This window comes from Apis dorsata, unplaced genomic scaffold, assembly GCF_000469605.1.
Source record: "Apis dorsata unplaced genomic scaffold, Apis dorsata 1.3 scaffold_169, whole genome shotgun sequence".
NCBI lineage: Eukaryota > Metazoa > Arthropoda > Insecta > Hymenoptera > Apidae > Apis > Apis dorsata.
Genome location: NW_006263457.1, coordinates 1,665,908 through 1,673,406, shown reverse-complemented (window position 1 = coordinate 1,673,406; position 7,499 = coordinate 1,665,908). Strand labels below are relative to the sequence as shown.

Sequence of the window (7,499 nt, the reverse complement as noted above, 5' to 3'; positions counted from 1 at the left end):
AAAAAAAAAAAGGCACATATGAGAAATCGTTCTTCTAATTCGAATCTGACCGTGTTTAAAGCAGGAAACTTTCCCAATTTCGACACAACTTGTTACACAGCACGAGTGTCTGTTTACAACGAGTCCATCGACCATCCCGCCCTTCCATACACCACCCTTCTATCCCTGATTAAAGTCTGAAGCACGGTTAACACGTTGCGTGGAAGAAAAATTGCATGGAAACACGATGGCTGATATCGATTCGTTGGAATTCGCCATTGTTCCACGCGATACCATCGACGAAATTGAATTCCATTCGCGGTCATTTGCCTGCGATTCGGCGGAAGATAGACACGTTTTACTGGCGGCACTAACGCAGCGAAACCTCGAAATCGAGTAATAGTTAATTTTCCGTGATCAGTTTGTGGCGGAAGTGGCGCGATTTCGAATCTGTCTCGAATCTGTATCGGCCACTCGTGATTTTATTTCGAACTTATTCGAGTTCATTTCCTTTGTTGGAAAATGTTCTTATATGGTGGAATTTGAATGTAAACGATGAATGATCCGAACATGTAGAAATTTCGTTTCTCTTTTTTTGGAATGAAGGAAAAAATTTTTCCATTCATTTCTCCTTAATCCTTTTATTTTCAAGAAAGGAAAATTTGAAGAATTTTCTCTATTTACTCTTCTTTCTGCTGTCTTACAAATTGTCTACAGTTAATTTGTTCCTTGTTTGTTTTTCACTATGATTTTGTTTGTGTTCAATAGCATCGTAGATTCACGAGAATTATCGAGTTCCTCGTTTGATCGTGTAATTTATAGGATTTTCATACGATATAGGGAGATGATGAAACAGTCGTAAACGAAAGGTTCTCGAAATAGAAAAGGCAGATCATAGTCAGATCAATCGTACGGAATACTAAAATCTTATGTCAATCATAGAATCAAGAAAAACAAACAACAAACCTTAGAATTACCGTTATTACGTAATAATATTAACAAATTCATATCGATGCAATTTTTTTCTATTATTGCAAAGAATAAATTAAAAAATATCATCGTTTCCTTCGGTTGCAGAGAAAAAAAAATTTGTTGAAAATTGGCGAATCTCGCGATTCACGAGTCGTAAAATTCTTCTAGCAACATTGATTCAATAATCCGAATACATCGACCAACCTAAACCGTAAAAGAGAAAGAGCAATAGAAATAAAGACATCGCATTACACCCACGTGAGCAACATAATCACCAAGATTTTACAGCGACCACATCTTTCGAACCTGCCCACGCGATCATACTTTTATCCTAATCACCCCATTATAATCCCGCTGCTGTATCCTAACCTCGTAAAAATCTCTCCCCATAGCAAACAGAAAATAGAATTTCCTCTATCCACTTGCATATCAATCACTTTTTTCTTAATCCTGGATCAAGAAACGAGGAGAAAAAGAGACAGAGAATATGGAAAAACAGAAAAATATGGAAAAAGAAACGGAGAAAGAGAGAAAGAGAGAGTTCATTTCTCTAAATCAAGAGAAAGACGGACACGAAGACAGAGAGAGAAAAGAGAAATGGACGGTATTTTGGATGAAGAGAAAGATAAGGGAAAAGAGAAAAAGAGAGAGAGGAAAATGGATCGAGATCGAATTTCCAGATCACGAACAGATTCTCAACCTTGATCCCAAACATTCGACGGTGGGCAGAAATTTGTGGGAAAGAGATTGGTCGGGGCTGATAACGGGGCGCACGTGTCACGGACGTTATAAATAAAGGCATTTGACGGGCTCCGAGGGGGGTTGCAAGCCTTAAGACTCACAAACGTTTCTATGGCGACGACATGATCTGTCTATGCGCATGTCGGTTTCGCTACGAGAGGAGAAACGGTGGTTACGCCCTTGGAAATTAGTGGGATCACATACGTGGTGGATCATGTTCAATACGTACTTATCAAATCTGAATCGAATCCGAGACGAAAGTACTCGTTTCCGAAGGATTCGAAATTGGCGGCGTCACTGGATCAAGTAATTCAAGATTTGTAATTTATCGATATCGAAATTAAAGATAAAATTCCATCGTGTCATTCGATTAATAATAGGATTTTTATTTTGATTCGAAGACGAAAAATATATATTTCGTGAAGTTTTCCTGACTTTTTTCTCTCTCTCAATTATCATTTATTTTTTATTCGATCGTTTAGCATTAATTTAATAGCCCAATTTAATTTAATAAGCTTTTGGGCCTCGATAGCACGATAATTAATTCGATCGATTTGTCTTTCTGTTTAATTAATAATTCGTGATCTAATAATTGGACGAAGCTAATTCAACTTTCGAATTTTCACAAAATGCGAAAATATTAAATTCTACAAAAATTTTCTCAGAATGTGTAAAACAACGATATTATTTTTCATTGGTTTACTATTTCTCAAAAAGTCTTCGCAAAATGTGATAAAACAACGATATTAGTTTCCGTTTCGTATCATTTCGATGTTTCGTCATTCTCAATTTTTATCCACAAAACGATTCCACAAAAACCGTGTTTACAACCGTGAAACGAATGACGATCGGTCGCGATAAAAATCCCCCCTCCCGCTATGTCAAACTTTAATTACTGGATATCGGATTGATCACTCTGAAATATTGTAAAAAAACTGGGAATCGATCCATCGGTTTCCAACATTTCGCCGAGGTTATCGCAACTTACGAGTACACGGAAAAATAAGCCTGCAGAAACATGACATGTTCGCGGCCTTTTTATCCCGCGATTGCGACAACCAATCGGATGAAATATGATCGCACGTGGAAACGCCGCGAATAGTTTTGTAACCGGAAACGCGCCTATCTCCATCGAGTTTTTTTTTAGAATTTTTTTTTTCTTTTTTTTCTTTTTTTAGACAGAGGATTTATTCTCGATGTGAAATTGTGGTAAATGAAATTCGCGTTGTTTAATATCGATTGCGCCTATCTATTTGTAGATACTTTTATACATATATGTTTTTGAATTTTTATATCGATGTCGAATCGAATGGAAGATCGAAGGAAGGATTATGCAATTTTTCATTGAAAATTCGAATCAACAATTTTGATCGATAAAATTTAATCAATAACAATAATAAATCGTTGTATTATATATATATATTATATACAACGAACTAATTTATTTTTCAATTTTAAATCTTGTGAATTCAGCTATTGTTGAACAAATATTAATCCTTTTTTTTTGTATTTTTGTACACTCTCCTGTTTTGAACGCAAATAATTGCATTAGAGAAAGAGAAAAAAAATCGTGATTTACGACGAAACGTTGAAAATCCGATACGCATATTTTGGAAATGTAGAGCCAGTGCGACGAGGGGTTCGAGCTAAAAGATAATTCCACTCTGCATATCCTGCTTCCGCTTTAACCGAGTAGAAGTAATATTTCACTGCAAATATAAATCTCCACCACCCTTCTCATTCCCAATGCATAATTTTAACATTATTTATCATCGTGTAACGTCAATATTATTTCACGTTGGCCGACCACAAGTGAGTAACAGATGGAAATTTTCTGAAAACGTTGGATCTGTAATCTCGCATCCCCGTGGAAAATGTTCACGATACGGATACGTAATTGACACCCTCGCGCGTCCATACTCGTGAAATTAATCGTAGAAAGGCACCGCGTGTATCATGGAAGATTAATGGAACCGGCTCGCGAAATGTTTGTTATAAGAAGATATTGTGGAGCAATAGAGGGAGGAAGATATTTCTCGTTATATTTAAATAATTTCCCGAGGGGAATTCGATTCGAATCAAAAGTGACAAGCTTGTATTTTATCGCGCCTCGCTTTTCGAATTTCTCGTTAAAATTATTCGAAGCGGGGGTGAAAATCATTCTCAAGTTTCCTGTGACGTGAATTAATGATTGTTTGGTTGGATAATTGTATGCAATTTTAAATGTGAATTAAATGAAAAGTAATGATTCACGTACGTTAATGTAACGATGATTAATAAAAGTCGATTTGACTATCGAATGCTTTGGTTTTTACAAAGTTTCAGAAATCGATTCTACAAGATTTGAAATAATAGAATTTAGAAAGCTTGAAATATCGAATGATAAAAGAACGTTAAAAAATTTGCAAAGTTTCAAAAGGAATCCTAAAGAGCTCTATCTTTTACTTTTTGAAAGGTTTTAAAAATGATTCAATTTAAAAATTTCCAATAATTAAATTTTATAGAAAGCTTCAATAACTCGTTCTAAATACTCTTTTCCTAAATATTCGATACAAGTAAATCGAGAAGATTCCAAATATTGAAAAAGTCCAAGCGTACAATTCTCTAAAATATACGAATTATTTCGAATCTAACAGAATATATTCTGCTTCATATATTTTTTTACAATATAATTATCATGCTAAGAATGCAGTAGTTCGATATACACTCGATGCAACAATATAAGGGACAATATCCGGGAACGTCAAAGGTGAGAAAGAAATAGAGTTTGCTTCAAAGAAGATGTATGCAAATAAAAACATGCATAACTCTTGAGAGATTGTGGGAAGAAAAAAACTGGTCTCACTCTTATTTTCTTTTTCGTTGAACGTGAAGACAGAAATATGCAATAAATTATTAAGTAACTTCATTTTCTCGAAATAATAATAGGAATGAAATAATAATTTCGAATAAAAATGTACACAAAAAAAAAAATAAATGAAATTGAAGATAATATAATTAGAATTTCTTATAAAAATTACAATTTACATGTTACAATTAAACTTTTAAAGAACTTTTAAAAGAAACATCATCTTTCAATTTCCATACATATATTATATATATACCTTTATAAATACAATTAATTCTAAATAAAACTTTATGACAAATTTTTGTTATCGTACAAATATATATATTATTCGAGGAAGCTTTAATCTCTTCATACCGAAAAACACATCAACCGACGCGTCAATACGCGATAAGAAAATGCTCCCAGTCGATTCCCTGGAGGATCTTTACACAGTTTCCTCGTGAGGAAGAGACGATTCGTGAAACGTTATTTCGACCCATGGAAACTCTTATAAACTCGTAACGCGACGTGAGAATAAGGTTCGAGTTTTATCGGTTCGAGTTCGATTGGAAACTCGATAAGATGGTCAAAGATCTTCAAAAGTGGATAATGATGTTATTTTAAGTTGAACAATAAATATTTTTTTTATATTCGTAAATGACATTAAACAAAACGTACACCGCTCACATTTTCACGTATTTTTAGAGGAATAATTTCGAGAAAACGAGATCGTATTAAGATCACAATGGTTTCAATTAAGATGATGTCCGAGAGGTCAACGAGTTCCATTTTAAATTCCATTGATGTGCAGCTATTTCCTGGAACATTAGATGCTCGAGCATTTTCCAAATTTAAACTTAATTATTACAGTAACCGGATTTTGGACAGACAAAGTAACCACCGACAATCTAACATTATTACGATAACAAAATAAAAAAAAGTACAACATTCTCTTTTCTTAAGAACTTTCCTAAAAATCCTAAAAATTAACGACTTTCTTTTTCCAGAAATCCTCCAAATCGATCGATTCTGAAAAATCACGATCCACGTGAATTTTTGATGAAAAATTAAGATCTGAATTATCTAAATCCAATCCAAAATGAAAGTTAACTTCTTCTCTGAATTTCTCAAATGAGAATATGCGTCGTTCATCAAAGGATTCAGTTCAGATTTCCTTTCCTCTCCTTTCCGTGTCAAAGGAAGCGAACATTACGCGTACAAAATCATAAATTGTTCATGGTTCTGCAAGTGCTCGCTGTGTTTTCAATGGCAAAAGGAAGTAAGTAAGCGATCGATCATACTCGAACACGTACGCGTTGAACCGTTTCGAATGCTTGGAGATCGATCGAGGCGAATTCCCACGGGCCAAAGGGTGGCATCGAAAGAAGAGGATGAAATAGGAATTTCAACTTTATCGAATGTTTTTCTTCTCTCCTTTTCTCTTTCTCTTTTTTTTCTTTTTTGCAATGTTCTTTCTTTTTTTTTTTTTTTAGGATGAAATAATTCCAATATCTTTTTTTTCTCTTCTTCTTTTTTTTTACCATTTTTTTCGAATTGTTTCGCGATGAAAATAAAATTTTTATTGCATTGTCGAATTTTTAATCCTTGGAGTTTTTTTTATCAATAAATTTTCTTTATATAATAGTCTTTTCTTTCTCTGGTGACGAGGGAGAGATACTATCGAATATTGATTGGATTGATTTTTAAAATTTTATTCTTTGTTCTTATTTTATTAGCATCGATAAGTCTTGGTCCCTTTTGAAAAATATACGGTTTTGAGAACGAATTTTTATAACATTGGCAATACACGTGAATTTAAAAATAATGAAACAACACAATCTTGTTATTATAATTGATCATTGTATATTTAATTTCAATTATCTTGCATAATTTATGAAATGTTTACTTAAAAAAATATACGAAGATAATTTTTAAAATCTTCATCATTTATATAAAGATCAAAATATTCAGCATTCCACAATCGATATCTACTTCTTTATTCTCTGAATTGCTTTGTAACAAGATTTGAACAAGGGATGATCGATAGAAAGGAATTAAAAGCGAATCTTCGTAAAAATATCGAATTTCATCCAAGTTTTGCTCCATTTTCTAATCCCTTTGTGGGATCGCTTTTTGCGTCTTTCGGAAATTCGGAAATATTCTCGTTTCAACTTTTATTCATTATACCCATTAGTAAACGTTAAACGATCCACCAGCAATCGTTTCATCCAAGCAAAAATGACAATCGTAATTCTGAAACTCCATTTTCTTCCGTTGGAACAACGACAAGAAACAATGGATCCAGGAGTAGTTGATTCGATTTTTAGCTCTGTTGTTGGCCTTTCGAAAAAAGCAAAATGATGCTGAAATTTTACGGATATTACGCATTCAGAGAATGAAAATTGCTTTCCATTTACATCCTACGATATCTTTCTGTGCTATTTGCCGTTGCGTGGATGGAATACAGTTTTTTGTAATTAATTTTTTTCGAAATGTCGTTGGGAAAAAAGAATTAATCCAACGCCCAACAGAAATTTTCAAATTGTTTCCGATTTTTAAAAATTAATTTCACGTTCGATTTTATTATTAATATTTTTTCGCTTTTTCAATTCATTGATCAAAATTTCCTTACCAGACGATAAATTTATATACAAGTTTTCAAAATATTATTCAGATCAAAAATCGAATCGCACCATTGATCCAAAGCAATTTTTCTTAAATATCCAAAGATACAAATCATTAATTTCTCTATTATCTTAATCACGTAACTCTTACAAATCTTCTACTCTCTCTCATATTTTCACCCTAGTGTACTTTTTAAATTGAGGATTTAACTTCGAAGGGAGAGCACAGTGTTAATGGGGACCGTGTTTGCAGACTTTTCACTTTACCGACTGACTTTCGGTTGATCTTCCCGTAACCGAGATATGAAATAAAATCCATTATCCTGTTGACACAAGAGTTCTTTTCCACTTAAAAA

At 33.4% G+C, this 7,499-nt stretch overlaps 1 protein-coding gene across 1 annotated transcript in view; it reads right to left on the bottom strand.

Moving 5' to 3' along the window:
• LOC102677206 (small conductance calcium-activated potassium channel protein-like) overlaps nucleotides 1-7,499 on the bottom strand; it is a 31,224-nt gene that overhangs the window by 10,704 nt on the left and 13,021 nt on the right. The window lies entirely within an intron of this gene.